Source organism: Bidens hawaiensis, unplaced genomic scaffold, assembly GCF_021521415.1.
Source record: "Bidens hawaiensis isolate Kalapana, Puna unplaced genomic scaffold, B.hawaiensis_p1.1 tig00001576_1, whole genome shotgun sequence".
Taxonomy (NCBI): Eukaryota; Viridiplantae; Streptophyta; class Magnoliopsida; order Asterales; family Asteraceae; genus Bidens; species Bidens hawaiensis.
Genome location: NW_027491089.1, coordinates 1,649,517 through 1,669,628, shown reverse-complemented (window position 1 = coordinate 1,669,628; position 20,112 = coordinate 1,649,517). Strand labels below are relative to the sequence as shown.

The 20,112-nt window shown below is 35.8% G+C and overlaps 1 pseudogene; it reads left to right on the top strand.

Moving 5' to 3' along the window:
• The first annotated feature begins 948 nt into the window (after positions 1–948).
• On the top strand, positions 949–18,907 carry LOC143588891 (disease resistance protein RPV1-like; annotated as a pseudogene).
• The last annotated feature ends 1,205 nt before the right edge of the window (positions 18,908–20,112 follow it).

Below are 20,112 nucleotides of genomic sequence, written 5' to 3'. Positions count from 1 at the left end.
TGTGGCAATACAAGACCTACAAGGATGGGCGAGCAATTTATCATGGGGAATCATTCTTTCCCAACTTGTTCGAGTGTTTCATCTGCTGGGAGTTTGACAACAACATAGAAGAGGTGGTAATTCATTGTGAAAACATGCACCACCTCCGCTTCTTTTTGACGAACATGAGCTTGCAGCGCTTAGCAAAGAAGACCTCCTGAATCTATACAACTCCCCATTTGGAACAGTTGAAGATGTCTGACGCGAAAACATTGACGGAATAGTTGAGAAGTTCAACAAGATTGTACACTATCTTGTTGACAATCAACCATTCAACTACGAGGAAAGATTTTAATACGAGACCGGCGAAAGACAAGAGCTAACGGAATAAATACTAAAGACTAGAGGGAGATTGTATGGTCCCATTTTTCTATTTTAATCTTTTGTATTTACCCATGCAAATACCAACCTTTTACAAAATACCAAACTCTGATCTTCTCACCTACTCACTCCTCTCCTCTCAACCTTTTTACATCGGGCAATAAACCCAACACTACGAGATCCGAGATCTTGGTTAACCGCTAGTTATTTCCGCTAGCTAGTAATAAATGTAACACTACAAGATCCGATATCTTGCTTAACCACTAGTTTGTTTGTTATTTGATCCGTCCAAGGGACCTACAAGAAAATACTATGAATTACTGAAAAGGTATTAGCATATATATTGCATCCACTAGTAAATGGTCTTCACGCGCACTCAATATTTTTGAAGGTGGGTTAGGTATACATTTTGTCTTTATGGCCTTTATATTTTATAATACAACTAAGAATCTTTTTTCCTCAGCCAATCATAAAATATATTAATATTAAGCCCTTGTCATCTTAGTATAAACTTTCTCTTATCGTTTCATATAACTTTCCACAGTTAATAAAGCTATCATTTTATTAGATTCTTGAAGCATACATTCAATGGCATACACTTCAGTTTCATCCATTCAAAAGAGCTTCAAGTATGATGTATTTTTGAGTTTTAGGGGTGAAGACACCCGTACGAACTTTGTTGATCATCTTTATCATGCTCTTCACAGTAGAGGCGTTACCACCTACAAAGATGATGAGAGAATTGAGAAAGGGAAAAAGATTAACAATCAGCTCATGCGATCCATTGAAGAGTCTAGATTTCACATCGTTGTTTTCTCCAAAAACTATGCATCTTCATCGTGGTGCTTAGACGAGCTCGTAAAGATTATGGAGTGCCAGAGGACGAGTGAGCAGACTGCTTACCCAGTCTTCTATGACGTTGAACCCACTGAAGTCCGCAGCCAAAGCGGGTCAGTAGGAGAAGCCTTTGCAAAACATGTAGAGAAAGAGGCTGCTGAAAGATGGAGAGATGCTCTCAAAGAGGCAGCATGTCTAGCTGGGTGGGAGTTGAAGAACACTGTTGATGGGTAATTCCTTCATCTTGTATCACTACGTTATTACTTTATAAAAATATTGTATATTATATAATTGAAATTAGTTGGATTGTGAGTAATCTAATAGAATTTTCGTTAACACAGACATGAAGCTAAGTTCATCCAACTAATTGTTAAAGATATATTACTTAAGCCACATTTCATTAATTCGAGCGTTGATGCGAAGTTAGTAGGCATGGAGGACCGGGTAAAGAATGTAGTGTCATCTTTAGAAATTGATTCCGATGATGTATGTATGGTAGGGATCAAGGGGATAGGAGGTGGTGGCAAGACAACTTTGGCCCAGGCTGTTTTTGATCATATATCTGACTGGTTTGAAGGTAAAAGCTTTGTTGAGAATGTCCGAGAAGTTTCAAAAGACTCATTTTCTGGTTTGAAGGAATTGCAAAAACAGGTCTATACAGACCTGTTTAATGATCAAAGCATTCATATACAAAGTGTTGCTCACGGGAAAACATTGTTGAAAAAGATGATGTGTAGTAGAAAAGTTCTTCTTGTTCTAGATGATGTGGATCATATAGACCAGCTTGAGGCCTTAGCAGGTGAGCCTAGTTGGTTTATGCCAGGAAGTAAAGTCATCATCACATCAAGAGATGAGCAAGTGTTGAAGGCACACCGAGTGAACTTTATTCATGATGTTTGTTTATTATCTAACGAGGAAGCAGCTTGCCTCTTCAGTAGGTATGCAATTGGGAAAGAGATTCCAATTCGAGGGTATGAAGAGCTCTCTAGAAAGGTTGTAAAATATGCTGCTGGACTTCCCTTAACAATCAAAGTTTTGGGTTCATTTCTTTGTGACAGAACTGAAAGTGAATGGGAACATGCACTAAAAAGACTAAGAACAATTCCCTTGAAGGAAACTTTGAAAAAACTGGAAATAAGCTATGATGGTCTAGAGGATGACTACAAAGAAATATTCCTAGATGTTGCATGCATACTAAAGGGTATGGCAAAGAAGAAAGCAATTAGATTACTTGAAAGTTGTGGATTTCATGCAGAACTTGGTTTAAGAGTTCTTGAGCAGAAATCGCTGATAACTATATCTTATGATGGCCACTTGCAGTTGCATGACCATTTAGAAGAACTTGGCATGAATATTGTTCGTCGTTTGCACCCTGATAAGCCTTATAGACATAACCGACTATGGATTAAAAAGGAAATTGAAGATATATTGGTTAATGACTTGGTAAGATTAATGTTAATTTAACACATTTATATTTGTCATGACAAAATTTCTGTCTTAAGATTTTTCTTTACAGGGTACATGTGCAACAAGAAGTGTAAAACTGTTGTATGTGAAGCTCCACTCAGCTATGATTATGAAAGGTCTTAGAAAGATGAACGGGCTTAGATTTCTTTACGTGGATGACGTACATAAGGAATTGATAAGTAATGAAGTTGACCAATACTTACCAAATACTCTACAATGTCTACATTGGTCTTGTTATCCCTTTCAGTGCTTACCAAAAACATTTCAAGCAAATAAGTTGGTTTACCTTGATATGCAGTATAGCGGCATCTCTCAACTCTGGGAGGGGGGAGAAAGAAAGGTAGAATTGTTGACGGTTTATTGGCTGTTTTGCATGATCTGTTATTACGCTATATTGTGTCAATCATATTGATATTCATTTTTTCCCTTAAGTCAGGTTCTTGATGAGCTCAGATTTCTTAACCTCAATTTTTCACCATTGAGTACTTTTGACCTTGGGCTGACTCCATATCTCGAGGAGTTAGATCTAAGCAATTGTTATGACCTTGTAGAGCTCAACATGCCCTATCAATGTCCAAAGCTCAAGTTTCTCAAACTTAGTGGTTGTAAGTTAAGCAAGTTTAATCTTGGGCTTACTCCATATCTCGAGGAGTTAGACCTTAACAGATGTTATAACCTTGTAGAGCTCAATATGCCCAATGAATGTCCGAAGCTGAAATTCCTCAAACTCATTGGTTCTCAATTGACCTACCTTAATCTTGGGCTGACTCCGTATCTCGAGGAGTTAGATCTTGGAGAATGTAATGCCTTTGTCGAGCTCAATATGCCTTATGATGTCCAAAGCTCAAATTCCTCAATCTCAATGGTTCTAAGTTGAAAAACTTTAATCTTGGGCTAACTCCACAACTTGAGATGTTAAATCTTGAAGGATGTAATGACTTCCTTGAGCTTAACATGCCGGTTGAATGTCCGAATCTCAAAATCCTCACAATCAGTTATTCTAAGGTGAGGAACCTTAATCTTGGGATGGTTCGGAATCTCGAGGAATTAAATCTTGGAGCATGTAATTACTTTGAAGAACTCAACATGCCCACTGAATGTATAAAGCTCAAATTTCTCCACCTTGGTGATTCTAACGTGAAAAACCTTAACCTTGGGATGACTCCACATCTTGAGATTTTGGATCTCGGAGGTTGTTATTTTCTTGAAGAAATTTACGCTCCAGTGGGATGCCTAAAGAATTTGGTCTACTTAAACTTAACCGGTTGCCAAAGGTTTAAGGACTTTGTTAACAGACGACATGAATTAGGTGGTCTTGGTTTAGCAACTACATTAGCACTAACTGCGGAGTCCGTGGATATATGCCCACTGCATCCTAAAAGTAATTTGCCAAAATTTCAGTTTAAATGTAAATATATTGAACATTTACCCTCGTCGAGTGGAAATATTGAGAAGCTTCTTTCTTTCGGTTTATGTGCTTGCACGAATCCTGAGTCTTTTTCAGCAGGTATTTGTGGTTTACAACATTTAAGAGTGCTTACACTGGTAGGTAGTATTCCAGAAGTGCCCAACGATCTGTACCAGTTAGTGAGTCTAAATGAGCTACATTTGTGGATAAAAGAGATTAAGTATCTTCCAGATAGCATTTGTATGTTGAAACATCTGAAAATTCTTCAACTTAAATCTTGTTGGCTTCTTGAGCAGTTACCCAAGGATCTTGGCAGATTAGAGCGTTTAGAGGAGTTATCCCTAACGGAATGTATATCCTTACAAGCTATTCCAGACAGCGTTTGTAAGTTGAAGTGTTTAAAGTATTTGTGTCTTCCCTATTGTATTCAAGTAGAGAAATTGCCTGAGGATCTTGGATGTTTAGAATGTTTGAAATTGTTAAATATAGAAGGTGCAGGCATAACTCGTCTTCCACGGAGCATTTATCAGCTTAAAGATGTGTATATTATTGGGTCTACATGGCGGCTTGAGTCGTATGGTTTTACATCCTTGACAGAAATCTCTACATACATGGCCTCGTATCACATAGGCAGTGGCGGGCTTAAAAACCCATGACCGGAGTCATAGATATATATATTTTTTTTTTGTACTAGATAGAGTTGTCTGGTACATGTTTGTCAAGCAGAAGGGGCATGGAGTACCGGTTTTGGGAAAAAAATTCAGATATCATATCGAGTTTCCTAATCCCGGTGTGTAAGATTGTTCGTTGTTTGATACTTTGATTGCTTTATCTTCTAGTGTTATTATTGTGCTTCAAATACCAGTGTGTTAAGATTGTTCCTAAAGTCTTTGGATAAGGCAAAATCAGAAATCATATTAGGCTGATCAGGGCGATTTGTTAAAAAAAACGGGTATGTTTGATTGTTTATTGAAATATAAATTTTACGGAAGTGTTGTTTGATTGTTTATTACTTTATTTAGTGTTTATTAGTCTAGAAAATTATGATTATTAGTTGAGTGTTGTTCATTGCTGCTTGTTTGATTGTTAGTCTTATGGATAATTAGTTTTAGGTTCAAGACTTTAGGTGAAACTTGAATTTGTGGATCTAATAACAATAAATTTTCAGGGGAGTTCTCCAACCCGACCCGAACGCCAAACTGACCTGGGAAAAATTCTCTGATGTGCCACTGCATGAATACATTTGTAGGATATTTTCCCTTTGTTGTAAATATTTGTTATAGCGATAAAAACATGCTCTAAGCAATACAATGTATTTTATAGCTCTGAATCGCTAATTATGGTTCACATTTTTGTGTGGCTTTATGTTATCAATGATTATGAACCCAGCATAGTCTCTCTAGAAGACATTGATGCATTTCAATGTTTCTCTTTTGACAATCTGAGTTCTTTTTAACTTCAATGATCCCAAGTGTGCATTCAAAAATGCATAACACCTCCAAAATCATCTCATTAGAAGATGGGTTGATTTGGATTATCTTTTTGTCTACAATGAGTCGTACGGGTTAGCCTAAAAGATTTAAACAAAAGGGATACATACATAAATTGAGTTTTGCTTGTGAGGTTTGACCCGTGCAAAGCTTACCTATTACCCAATCCACCCATTTTTCCATGTCTAGATAACACTCCGGTAGGATACGAACTGATCATCTCAAGTTTTTATTTTTAATTAAAAAGAAAAATTATAGGCCCAGTACTGTCACTTATTATTCATCGAATTTTTCTCAATCTGATTTTGCCATTATTTGCGCTATTTGGGGGTATTCACTCGGCTGTTTTAGCTGCTTTTATTTGTAGCAAGAAGATATATGAGTTTCATAGATATAATCACATTCAGGTCCACGACTTTCTTTTCTGATTATTAATGTAAAAGTAATCAGTCAAGAATGATAAACGATAATTAACGCACAACTTAAAAATAACCGACTTATATTATAACCAAAAAATGTAGCTAAAAAAACTAACTATAGTATCATTGGTAATGATGGTGGTGACTGGTGTGTTGTTATACCTAGCCCTAACTTTGTACATGTATTTATACTAATAACCCAAACTTGGTCACCAAGCATAATATGTGTCCACCACTCAACTTGGCCACCAAGGTGAACTTGGAAAAAAGGTCAACTTAGCCAACAAATTGAACTTGGCCAACAATGTGAATTTGGCCACCAAGGAAATGGAAGAATGTTTCATAATACACCCCTAGATTTTAACTAGCTTGTTAAAACTTCTTAGGCCCGGTTCACTGACTTGTGAACCGGAATAGAAATTAATCCAACATTCACCCCCCCCCCCCCAATTTCTGATTCAGATTAGAAAAGGGTGAGGAATTATGCCCGATATAACTTGGTTCGGGTGTGTCGTTGGACTTGGGTTGACCCGATGTTGTCGGTTTAGAGCTTGGACTTGGATTGCTTTAGGATGTTTCTTCAATAGTGGGTTCGATTTGACTATTTCCATTGTCAATCACGGCCCCCACAATAGAAAACATGGCCGGCTCATAGTCATTCTTCTCGACTTTTTTTGCCCAATTCCACCCTTTATTTTCATCAAACACAACAAACATACCGACTAACCACTATTTTTTGGGTGTTTAGATCGAAGAGACGATACGCTTTTGAACCCGTCTTCGACCCAAGATAAACGAGTTGTCTCGACCTGTCATCAAGTTTCTTTAGATGTACGGTATCAACTTTAGCATACGACATGCACCCAAATACTCAACGTGTTCAATAATCGGTTTCTTTATCTTGAGCCATTCATATGGAGTTTGATCAACCAAGGCTCGGGTTGGGACTCGATTGATTAAAAAGGTTAACAAAAGGTACCATAGAGAAGCGGCCATAAACTAGAGAGTCTTGACCAATTTGAAAGATCATTTAATGTAGTTGAAATAACTGAATTTTGGGTTGTTTGATGAAATAAGGGAAACTCGATGGAATTCATAACTATCTCAATTTTTTCCGATTTTCTTTTTATTGTCTGAATATTCGGGAGCTAAGACCATTCCAATGCTCCCTTTCGCCATGCATAAACTAAACCAACAGTTACGATAAGCACAAAAATTAAAGCTTCTACAAATACATATACACCTAATACATCGAAATTCATTGCCCATGGATAAAGAAAAACCGTTTCAACATCAAAAACAACAAAAACTAGAGCAAACATATAATAGCGGATTCTAAATTGTAACCAAGCGTCGCCTATTGGTTCTATACCTAATTCATAACTAGAAAGTTTTTCCGGTCCTTTTCTACTCGGAGCTAAAAATCCCGAAATGAAAAATACCAAAATAGGAATAAGACTTGATATTATCATAAATGCCCAAAAAATATCATATTCGTAAAGCAGAAACATAGATGCACTCCTATAAACGTGGAAAATATACCGGATTAGTAAATTCAACTTGAACTTTTTAAGTCGTTCATAGAATGTCGAACCACTTCTCCCCATATATAATTCGGTACATGCATCACCTTTAGAATACTCCGTACCATCCCCATTAAAGTTCTGTTTCACCTTTCTACCATGCAATTTTGTTGTAGCGTGTACGGGGTGGTTAAATGCCGAATAATTCCCCATTCGTCGCAGAACCAATTGAAATCATGTGAAGTGAATTCTCCTCCCCTATTGGTTCGGAAAGTTTTCATTGGTAAATGCGCCTCTGTCTCAATTAGGGTTTAAATCTCTTACAACTTTTAAACGCTTCACCTTTTCTTTCAATAAAAACGTCCACATTTATCGTTAGTAATCGTCTATAATAACAAAGACATACCTATTACCGGAGATAGTGGGTGGGGTTATTGGACCGCATAAATCGCCATGAACTAACTCCAAAGGTTGGGATGCTCTAAACGAGGATGTGGCCGGAAACGAACGCCTCATTTTTTGACCCACCAAACACGATTCACACAATTGATTTTCATGTTCAACATGTGGTAAACTCGTACTAGATTCTTTTTGGCCATTGATTTCATTAACTCGAAACTTATGTGCCTAAGCCTTGCTTACCAACGCCATGCATCATCTTGGATCCTTGAGTGTAAACACACGGGAGCTCCAATCTTCATTCGTATTTAATAGAGTCAGATTGCGGATCTCTTTATCTTCATGAGTAACCACATGTTCTCATCGTACATGGTCAGAAGATCGCGTTTCATCTGAATGTCATATTCGGACTCTGACCGAGACTTATTATATTTAACTCCGGAATGTAATAAACTAGGTTAGCAAGTCTTGGTCACCCGATTTTCCTTGAAAAGAATTAAGCCTTTTCCCTTGATTTGAAATAATGACTGATCTCCGAACTTAGCCCTCCCGGTTATGTTCTCGTCATATGATTACTTGCCTCATTATCCAGATACCAAACATCATCTTCAACCCGCTTGATCTCGTATTTCTTCTGTATTAGGTTTTATTCATTTAAAACACAACTTGATGCATATATGCCGCATCATCAAAATTTTCACAGGTTTCAGTTTTGTTTGCTTCTTGACCCTTTTGAACTCGGTCCAATGCAAAGTGACTAAAATGGTCACATCGCTAACATAAAATCTTTGACCTATCTTTCTTCACCTTTATTTTCCAATGACTTGATGGCCCTTGTTCGGTACAGGGGTTCGGTCTTGGTCATTAAATCAGCCTCCACTGCGACCTCTACCTCCTTGTCCCCGCCCCTATTAGATTCAAAACTTCTATGACATGATGGATCATATTTACCTAATAAAATTTTACCTTGGTTACCCCTTGAATTTCTTATTCTCGGATTCTCTCCTCATACGCTCGGAGTCGACCTACAACGTCTTTAAGCCCCGTTTTGTTGAGATCCAACACTTTCTCAAGCGAAGCAACCATCTGAATATACTTAGATCTTGGGAGACTTTTGAGAAGCTTCTTTACCAACCATGCTGCATCTATAACGTCACCGAGAGCCGCGGATTTCTAGACAATGCTCAATAACTTGCCAACAAAGTTATCTATGGAATCTGAATTGTTCATCTTCATAATGTCAAATTCCATTGACGAGACGTGCTTCTCTAACCAGTTTGGCGCCTAATTGTCGGGTTTTGATCGAATCCCACATGGCTTTAGCAATTTCTTGATCTCCAATTTGCATGATCAAGGTTTCGGGTATGGATTGAAACAACAATTCAATAGACATGTCATTTTTTGTCTTCATCAGACGATCCCAAACTTTGTGAACTCTTAGAACTACTTTCATCCTCAAAGCCCACACGGTATAGTTCGTTGTAGTTAACATTGGACAATGAACGAAAGATAGCCCGTTCTCTTTCCCCTTTGGTGGTGGTTGATATGGTCTAAAATATACATATTGTTATCTATATATTTCCTACATTTTAAAGTACTTTGAGCTAGGTTTTTATTGAACAAGTGGCTCATATTTATGTTTTTAAAGTTTTGAGAGATAATGAGTTAAATTGAAGTACTTTTACTAAAGTTGAAACGATAAGTGAAAGGCTGAACAATTTTATATATTACTAGCTTTAGATGGGTAAAAAAGATCTTTAGACACGGTTTTTAACCGCGTCAAAAAATAGTGATGCAAAAGCTCTCTTTATTTTTAGGCGCGGTTTTCAAAATCGCGTCAAATACTTCTTACAGGGCAAATAAGCAACTCGAATTTCTAGAAATCACTTTTAGCCACACTTTAAACTGCGTTAAATGCTCCCAAACCACAGCAAGTATTCTAGAAAATTATTATTATCTGCACTTTTAAACCGCGTCTAAAGATCATTTAATAAACGTTAATTTGCAATTGTAGGCGAAATCCGGAATTTAACATCCCAAATCTATTTAAATCGCACAATTTTAACAATCAAAACCCGCCAAAAATAACACAGTAAACCAAAATGAATTATATCCAAAAGTTTACAATACAAACTTCAAAATACAATATTCTACTAGACCAAAATACATTAAAACGAGAATTTTACAATATAATTGTCAAAATGTATTAAACAGAATCGTGGCATCATGTTTCGGTAGCAATCGTCGTGTCTTGCGCTATCTAAAAGAAATAAATAGATTAACATTTAAGATAAACAAACAACTATGAATATAAAATACTTACAAGGTCAGGAAAACGGTTTTGATAAGTATGCACAAAACCAAAAATATATTCGGGTGAGGTTTGAAATTACCTGAAGTGAAGTTAATTGAGCATTCCTCGAATCAAATGACCATAACAATTCACATCGACATATATTCTGCAAAGCCATATAATGTTTAAATAAACAAATATATGTATCTCTATAAGCTTTAAAGTTTATGGCATGTATATGCATATATTACCTCAATATCCGAATATAAAATATGTGAGACACTCGTACCAGAGCCACCAAAACCTGCGCTGATCAGGCAAACCCTTTGTCTTTCCTGGCTCACGTTCACCCTTGGGGTCTTGTCCCCCGTTCCTTACAGTTGGTCCAATTGGTTGCTGATTTTCATCCTCATAGTCTTCAACTCCAAAGCTGAAACAAAGCAAATTACCTATGAACTAGCTAAAAGAGTCACATTTTTCTCTTTTAGTAGGAAATGCAATGTTGGATAACATGAAAAAGATAAAAATGGGTTCTTACTTGTGAGTGATTGATTTGTCGTGTCATTTGTTAAGTATGGATACTCCAATCTGAAAGCAACGATTGTTTAGGGATTATTTGGATGTGAGATTTCAAGCAGATTGTCACAAATTCTTCCATAAAAGATAAAAATAAAGAAAATGACATAAATTTAAAAAAAAACAGATTTAATAAACAAAACTGTTGATCCCATTCATTCATCAGTTAGTTCTAGTAGTGATTTATCTTGTTCAACAGGTTGTGTAGAAGAAAGTGGGTCGGTGGAAACAGACATGAATTGTGATTGTGAAATTGTCCTTATGAAACTTTTGTTGAAAATTGTGTCAACGATAAAAGTCCTGTTGACATCAAGTTGTAAGCCTAGGATAAGTGTTTGAAAATGATAATCAAATGAGTACTTCATGTAAATATGTGTCATCAAATAAAAGATCATTTTCTCAAACAACTAATCAATCACAAAGTCCTCAGTCATACAACTATTTTGATAACAACTACTATGATCACTACCAACAAAATAATTTTGATTCATGTTACACTAGTGTTTTTGATGATCGGGGTCACACATCAAATGTGTTTTACAATCATGTTCCTTTCCATGGATCACTTTTCCCACCGCACCAACCATATTATAGTTCTGATGAGTTCTATAGTGCTCCTAGGAGAAAGTTTTGTTTTGTGTGTGGTCATTCTTCTCACCTTGCTAGACATTGCAAGCACTGGTTCAAGAAACAACTTGATATTCAAAGGCGGATTAGTTTTTAGTAGCCCTGATTCAAGGACTGATCAAGCTGATAGTGAAGCCAGTGAAGTGGATGTGAGATCCAAAGTTAATAAAAAAAACGTAAAAACAAACCTTTCTGTACAACTAAAAAGGATAAAATCAAAAAGGATCCAGGACTATAAAGTCTGAGGATTCACCAAAAAATAGTTTTAAAATCAAGAAAGAAAGGTCTAAAATTGCCAAAACAAAGGAAAAAGTTTTTGCCTAGATTCCTAAGGACTGTCTTCATCCAGTGAGTCTTCACCAAGAAATTAATTTTTTTAGGAAATAAAATCAAGTTTTGGTCGATTTACGGTTGACCTTCCCGAGACAAAAATGTCTCGGGAACCCATGTCTAATTAAATGTTGAGTGCATGCATGGTCAATCAAGGAGGACTATCAAGAGAATTACTTAGATAGTGGTTGCACTCCGCATATGACAGGAGACGAACCCTTGCCATTTTATGCTAAACCATTCGATGGGGATTCGAGTCTTTCGTAAGCGACATGGGAGAACAAACTTCAAGGAAAGGGAAACGTTTCATATGATACTTTGTGCTTCAACAACGCCAAACTTGTTCAAATGAGGGGCGTTTCTCAAACTCACCTCATCCAACTACTTCTCTCAAGTGATGGATCTAGCGTTAGCTGTTGGGTTTCGGTTTGAATATTTTCAACCTTGTGATACAATGTTAAAATAAGAATTTAAAACAAATCTCTTTATATTATCTATCCAAAATTTGATTAATATTTATTTAAGTATTTTATGTGTTTAAGATAATAAAATCATATTATTTACGATAAAACTTTGATAGTAAAATTAATAATAAAACTATGCAATATTTAAATTTCGCAAGAACACACCCGGTCATCATCAACTTTCTGAATCTCTATCTAGTTTTTAGATTTGTTATTCAATTCATATTTATTTTCCCGAAATTATTGTTACTTAGGCTTTCTCGTTGGTTTTCCGAAGAGCTTGATCTACCTCTTTATATAATCAAATCATTATTGCTTTGTGTATTTGATCAGGTGAGTAATCACTCCCCTTTCTACCTCTTTTAAACCATTTAGGGGACATATGCGTAGTTACACTATTTATCTATTATCTAGTATTCAAAACCGCGACTGTTTATCCTTGTGTGTTTATTAGGTTATTCCTAACTTGCTATTTGCTTACTTGATTTATTTGAATACATTGCGGAGAGGTACATCATTAATAGTATCATCATACGACCGTCGTAGTGGCCGGCGTCCGACGCATGACAATGGTTTCACCGACAACCCATCTTTGGTAACCAATGCTCGACGCATGGCAACGGTTTAGCCCTATCTTTATATTTGTTTGATTTGTTTATATGCTATAGCTTAACTGTTTATCTCACAGGAACAGTTTGCATATTTCTTTATTTATTATAAATTCTTATTGTAATTGTAGTGTTAAAATCTGGTGTTTTACTCACTCAACATGTGTTACTGACAAAATTTATATTTTATACGCATATGCATGTTATTGTTTGAACTAGTTGCAAGATTTGGTGAAGACTTAGTGAAGAATTAAGTTAGAAGAATTATAATCAAGACTTAGATTTGTATTCATTGTTTGTTTAATGAGTTGTACTTTGTATTTGAACTTATTTGAATATTTAATTAAATTAAATAGATATTGTCACCTTTAAATTATTGCATGATAGTACATTGAGAGCTGTGAGCAATCATCTCACGCCCAGGCATTTCTGCCTTAAGTTGGGGTGTGACTAGTTGGTATAGAGCCGAAGGTTTAAGATAGGTCGTTAGTGGTACCTTAATAACATGCTTAGGAGCCTCATACGTGCTTATTTGTTTGCCTTATGTGTTCAAAATTTATTATTTACAGCTTTCTTAGATAATTAGTTAATGATTGTTTATTATTATATTTTCATGCACACACACATAACTCCGAGGCTATGCCTCAACCTTCAAAGATAATTTTTCTTAAATAATTTAAATTAAATCATATTGCCTTTCATATTTGGGAAATTCCTTAAGAATTCCCTAATTTTGTTTTTACTCCTTCACCTTAAGTCTAGGTAGTATGACAAGTTCCTCTAGGCCGAAGTGAAACACCACTGTTATATGACTGACACCTTAGGTTGATTTTAAACCGAATTCACGGTGGTTCGTTGCTTAATTCGGTAAATTTCGATTATTGTGTTTTGTTATTTAAATGGTTCGTTAGGTGAAAAATCCATGGTATCCATGGGCACTCCTACTATCCGTTCCTCAACTTGTTTTGAATGTTATTTTATTGGAGTTCATCATACGTGGTGGTTCACGGGATGCTCCAACTACTCATATTTTTCTCTCGTTTATTCGTTATTTAGTTTGGTCGATTAAAACGTCATGTAATGCTCATGGCCCGACAAATTCTATTGTATTGTTAATTCGTTAATTTGTTGGACCATTTAAAATGTCATGTAATGCTCATGGCGGTTCAACTCAGTTACTTTTATTTGTTAGTTTTGTTGGGCATTCAAACTGCCATGGAAAGCTCATGGGAGGCCAACACACAAACTTTGTTTCGTTAGTTGTTTGTTAAGTTGACTTAATCAAATAAAAAATTAACTTTTAAACTGACCTTATCTCCTCATCTAGTTATCACGCATTAATCGTTTTGACTACATCAACTCGTATGTATTTACGCAATGCACCCCTCATCTTACAATCTTTTACCTCTATTCCTCTTGATACGACGCAAATCCCTATTCATAAAAGCTAAGTTATTATAAGTTATCTAAAACAATTATTCTTTTATTATTTAAATGATTTCCTCAACGTATCATTCACCTTATAAATCTTTATTTTTTATCATCATAGAATGTCTTCCCAAAGAAATCATCGTCATCCTCGACATCAATCATTTGGTTCTTATAACCGATGTATGGCTGCTTGTATAGCCAAGGAGTTAACTGCTGCAATCTCTAGAATGTGAACTCAATTTCAAAACATTAATACAACAAATTCAATCATGTTCATTAACTTCTTTGCTGATTGTTTAAATTCATTTACCCATACTCATCCTCATGACAACAACAACAAAAACAAGCGCAATTCAAATCAAGATAAACTATGTTGTTAACCAAATCAATCATCAACCTCGGCAAAATCAAAGTATCCCGAGCAAGAAAATTTACATCTCGTTATGCTCAACTAGTAACTTTCATCATTCCACTCAATCCTCATGTCGTTTTTGCACCCAATGTAATCTCTTCGATCATCCCTACAAATACTTACCCTACATCGCTTAGTGCACAAGACGTCCCACAACGGTATATGTCGTATACTTAACCCAATACACCTGCTGCATGTGCTTTCTACAACTATGGAAACCCTAATCATCTACGCCATGTGTGTCCTCGAATTATTCATATTCATCTAGCTCAAGTTTATCAAACCAACTCAAATCAAACACCGCTTTTGCAACACATACAAGTTCAACCTAATCAAGCAATCTCAAATAAATTAACCCCAAATTATTCAAATTTTTGTAAATTCAATTAATCAAGGTCTTTTAAATCAAGATGAATCAAATCAATCGTAAGTAAGTTTTCTCAAAGAAGACTTTTGTTGTTTTCGTCATTTTTATCTAAAGATATTTTTGTCAAATCAATCATACACTATAGCAATTTTTTGTTGGTTTTGAAACAATACAATTTGAATAACCCATAAGTTTTAAGCGTTTTATCTCAGACAATAAAATTAATCTTACTTTCCAAAGACAATCATTTACAATACCGTACCTCTTGTTTAAATTGTGTATCCTAATTCAATCCTAACCCATCTCAATACCCACTGCAAGGAATCCTTTCATTTCCAACTCTTAAGATTTATATCCTTATATAAATAAATCCTTATATCAAAGGAGATTTTAGAAACTTTAGTATTTTAATTAAATCAACTCAACCGTTCAATTCATTTTTAGCAATGTTTTATATAAATATGACCTTCTAGTTTACAAGCAAAATGTTTAAAAACTTTATCACCATGTTATGTCTTTCAAATGTTTTGTAACCCACACGATGAGACGAGTTATGTGGACCATCCGACAATGAAAGTAATTGTGGTCCAAAACATAATTATCGAAGTTCTCGCATGGAAATCATAATGTGTACCATTGTGTGTCATAATATATAATCAAAAGTAGTTGGGATAACGGTACAAATGTAAAGATGATAAGGACATGGTGGATACGCTGCAGGTACATCTTATATATAAGTGCCCTCATCGGATTTTCATTTGGAGCGTTGTTTTAACTATCCAAAGTTCTGTATTATGATAAATTTTTAAATTATATTTAAAAGTTTTCTTTTCCTCAAAAGTTAATGGTTTTGTTATGGTATTCTTTAATTTCTGGACAAAATTCCCTAAAGTAGGGGAGACTGTAACAACTCTAATTTTTCAAACTTATATGTTATATCCGATACCCGACCTGCTTCTATGTTCGAGAAATTATACCGAGAAAATAATCGCGTCTATCGAGTTTTTTATTATTGTATTAATATTGTTTATTATATCAATTTAATATATATAAAATAACTTTGATTTATATTCAAATTTAACCCAAAACTAAACTTAAACCCTATTTTGGATCCACCTCAATAGTAAAGGGACTGATTTGCAATATATGAATATTATAAACCTTTAACCCATAAATCCATTTACCCAACCCGTTTATCACCCCAAACTCGCAACCCAATTACCCAGATCGTATCTTTTACCGCAATTCTCGTTGTATACTTGGTAATTGAATCAAGGATCTTGTTAATCTTTCCATTTACGGCCTACCAACACTCGTTAATTTGTAAAATTAATCAAACTGATACGTAATGCCTAATTGTACTTAACCGCCATAGCGCATTCATGAATATACTCCTTAACGAGCACCATAACACAATTAAAACTGCGTACACTATCCTCATATCAGCGCCAATCTAACCCCTATAACTAATTTGATTATATCGATCGGATTGTACCGTCATCGTTCTTGGCCAACCCTGTTCGTTCCAATTTAACCACCGTTTAATCATCGTTAAGGTAATTATTTTATATGGATTAGTTTGTCTAAGAGTCTGGATCATTAACCCTATTGGTAATTGATCGTATATGAACGAGATTAAACGATTGATGATTCTAGGGTTTGTTCTTGAACTATATAAATATAATTATATGTATATATGTGAATATATTATGTATTAAATTAATAAAGGTTTTTATAATAAAGGGTTTGATAAGGTTTTTTAAATTAAATGGTATAATCTTTTTATTTAGCATATCAAAATATGGTTATAAGCTCGAGTATTTATAAATGATTCTATATTATTATTATTAATAATGTATATTTTAAACGTATTTTTAGTTTCAAATAAACATTTAAAACAAATCTCTTTATATAATCTGTCCAAAATTTTATAAATATGTATTCAAGTATTTTATGTATTTTAGATAATAAAATCATATTATTTACGATAAAACTTTGATAATAAAATCAATAATAAAACTATGTAATAATTAACTTTCGCAAGAACACACCCAATCATCAGCAACTTTCTGAATCTCTATCTAGTTTTTAGATCTGTTTTCAAATCATATTTATTTCCCGCAATTATTGTTACTAAGGATTTCTCGCCCCTGAAAAGCTTGATCTACCTCTTTTTATTATCAAATCATTATCGCTTTGCCTATTTGATCAAGTGAGTAATCACTCCCATTTTTACCTCTTTTCAACCTTTTTGAGGACATATACGTATTTACAGTAGTTATCTATTATCTAGCATTCAAAACTGCAATTGTTTATTCTTGTGTGTATATCAGTTTATGTCTAACTTGCTATTTGCTTACTTTCTTTATTCGAATACATTCGGAGAGGTCATCATGCGACCATCATAGTGGCCGGCGTCTGACGCATGACAATGGTTTCACTGACAACCCATATTTGGTAACCAATGTCCAACGCATGGCAATGTTTTAGCCCTGTCTTTATATTTGTGTGATTTGTTTATATGATATGGCTTAACTGTTTATCAACAATTTGCATCTTTCTTTATTTATTATATATTCTTATTGTAGTGTCAAAATCTGGTATTCTACTCACTCAACATGTGTTGTTGAAAAAAAATCTATTTTATACGCATATGCAAGTTATTGTTTGAACTAGTTGTAAGATTCGGTGAAGACGTGGTGAAGAATTAAGTTAAAAGAATTATAATCAAGACTTAGATTTGTATTCATTGTTTGTTTAATGAGTTGTACTTTGTATTTTAATTTATTTGAATATTTAATTAAATTAAACAGATATTGTCACCTTTAAATTATTGCATGATGGTACCTTGAGAGCTGTGAGCAATCAGCTCACGCCCCGACATTTCCGCCTTAGGTTAGGGTATGACATTTAATGAAGTTATATCTGGATTATTGCAAGGACTTAGTAGAACTGAACATGCCGGTTGAATGTCCAATGCTCAAATTCCTCGAACTTTATGGTTCTAAGGTGAGTAGCTTTAACATTGGGTCGGCCCCATATTTAGAGACATTGAAACTAGCATATTGTAATGAGTTAGTAAAACTGCACATGCTTGTTGAACTTCCAAAGCTTAAGTTCCTCAACCTTGGCAGTTCTAAGGTCTCAATGTTAACCTTGAGTTGACTACACATCTGGAGAGGTTAGATCTTCAAATGTTATTTTCTTCAAGAAATTCACGATCCTATGGGATGCCTAAAAAAGCTTGTCTTTTTAAACTTAAGAGGTTGTTCAAGGTTGATTGCTACTGCTCTTGATTATGCAGTTTTCATGTAAAATCTAACTGTAGAGTCTCTAGATACATGCCCACTGCATCCCGACAACAATTTGCCAAAGTTTCAGTTTAAATGTGTATATTATGAAGATCTGCCCTCATCAAGTGGAAATCTTGAGAAGCTTCTTTCTTCTGGTCTATGTGTTTGCACAAACCCTGAGGCTTTCTCAGCAAGCATTTGTGATTTACAACATTCTATAGAACTTACACTATAAGGCGGTATCCCAGAAGTGCCCAAGGATTTGTACATGTTAGAAAGTCTAAAGCACTTAACTTTGACAATGAAAGAGATCAAGCATCTTCCAGATAGCATTTGCATGTTGAAACATCGGATATCTCTTAAACTTAGATGTTGTGAGCTTCTCGAGCAACTACCAAAGGATCTTGGCAGATTAGAGAATTTAGAGGAGTTACACCTTACAGATTGTATATCCTTAGGAGATTCCCGAGCAGCATATGTAACATGAAAATTTTTGATATATTTAGATCTCCGCTTTTGTATATTCTAGTTGAGAAATTGCCAGAAGAACTTCGACGTTTGGAAAGTCTGGAAGAGATTAATATAGAAGGTGGAAGAGATTAATATAGAAGGTTCATCATCATTGCCCGTCTATCTATCTATGGGTCCAGTTCCTTTATGCCCAGCCGGCTAGGTTGTACGTTGGTGATGACTGTATAGGACTACTACTGGGTTCAGCAGGGAGACCCCTTGGGCCCCTCCTCTTTGCCTTAGCATTACACCCTCTTGTTCTCCGGGTATAAAATGACTGTAACCACCCATTTCATGCTTGGTACTTGGATGATGGGACTATTATTGGTGGTGCCAACGAAGTCGCTAAAGCCCTAGACATTATCAGCTTGGAAGGGCCATCATTGGGGCTGCAACTTAATATTAAGAAAACCAAGGTTTTTTTTCAGTGTGTAATGGGGTGAAAGTCAAAGATGGGCTTTTCCCTAGTGGGATTGGTAGACCAGAGAGGGGTAAAGCTCCTTGGAGGGGCTGTTAGTCGAGATCCCTACTTTATTAAGGAGTTGGCGAGGCGGAGAGCATCTCGTGCGGTTGATCTTATGAAACTCTTACCTTGCCTTAGGGATCCCAGATCGTAGGTCTTGCATGGGGTTGCTAAGTTTCTTTTTGGGTTACGAACATGCCACCCCATATGATGGATGATGCGGTATCCTGTTTTGATAAGGGGCTTCGAGAAGCCATCGAAGACATAGTTGTATGTGGAGGCCCGTTCTTTGGTGATCTTCAGTGGCGACTTGCATCTTTACCGATACGATTGGGGTTTAGGCCTTCTTTCGGCTCATGATGTTGGGGTTTACGCTTTTGTAGCGTCGAGGGCTCAGTCTTGGAAGCTACAGAATCACATCTTAAGAAATAGCGGAGTTGTCGACCTGGACTCAGACTACGTGCAGGCCTGGAACGCCCAAATGGCGCTCTCCCAGACTTTGACATTGGCGGTTCCTCTAATAAGGACACCGCCCCACCAAAGCCTCAAAAAACTTTGACGAATACCCTTTTTGGCAAAATCGCTCAGAACCTGGGAGAAGTTTTTGATTGTCCCCCGACAGAAGGCGGTTATTGAATACTTACAAGGTCCTCATGTCCAAGATTTTCTGACCGTTATCCCGATTGACGGCTTGGGCCAAAGCATGTCTGCGGTCGAGTATAGGGCCATTCTTAAGTACCGTTTGATGGTCCCAATGTACCCAGAAGACGAAACATGTCCGATTTGCCGTAAGGCTTGCCTGGATAAATTCGGAGAGCATGCGGTTCATTGCATG